Here is an 883-nt window from a genome sequence, read left to right on the forward strand (position 1 = left end):
GTTTTAGAGCGGCATTCATTGGCCCAATGGCGCCCCTTTTTGCACCTAGGGCAAATGGTCTTGGGCAAGCTGCGTGGGGCTTTGGACCCAGCAGGGCATTCTTTAGAAAAGTGACCAGGTTGTTTGCAATTGAAGCAAGTTTTATCCCTAGTAAAATTTTGAAAGGCAGCTCCTATCGTGAGGACCATTGCATGGGCTGTCCCAATTCCTGAACATAGTTTAATGTAGTCAGAAAGAGGGCCCTGCCTGTGGGGCCTGATGGCTTCTTGGCATGCTGAATTAGCATTTTCATAGGCCAAGTGGTTAACAAAGGCACTGTCTTCAGATTCCCCGACTAATCTTTCAGCCGTGCTGGTGAGGAGGCTGATAAAGTCAGCGTATGGCTCATCCGGCCCTTGGCGTATCTTAGCCAGCGAGGAAGTGGCGGGCCCCTTAGGGGGAAGACGCCGCCATGCCTTGAGTGCGGCATTCTGTATCTGAGCTAAGAGGCCCGGGGGAAAGGCAGCCTGTTGCAGATGTTCCCTCTTTTGTAACATTCATAACAGGGCCCTGGGCCCTCAGATGGCTCGATTTCAGTTTCCTCGGAGAGGCCAATGTTGGTCTGTTTGGGTTCTTAAGGTTCCAATAAGAAAAGGCAGTTACGGGAACCTTCTCAGGTCCAAAGGTCCGATAATAATCCTGAAGTGCATCGCCTACTCTTTTCCATCTTTTTTGGTCGATTGTCCCTTCCAGGGGGAACCAAGGGCATGTATCATGAATAAAGGATAAATATTGTTTAAGATCTTTTCCTGAAACCTTAATCCCTCATGCTCTGAGGGACTCCTTGAGTCCCTGAAGAAATTGTCCCTGAGAATCCAAAGAGTTGCCCATGCTGTCTGAGAAT

This window comes from Nannospalax galili, unplaced genomic scaffold, assembly GCF_000622305.1.
Source record: "Nannospalax galili isolate Female #2095 unplaced genomic scaffold, S.galili_v1.0 scaffold358, whole genome shotgun sequence".
NCBI classification, from domain to species: Eukaryota; Metazoa; Chordata; class Mammalia; order Rodentia; family Spalacidae; genus Nannospalax; species Nannospalax galili.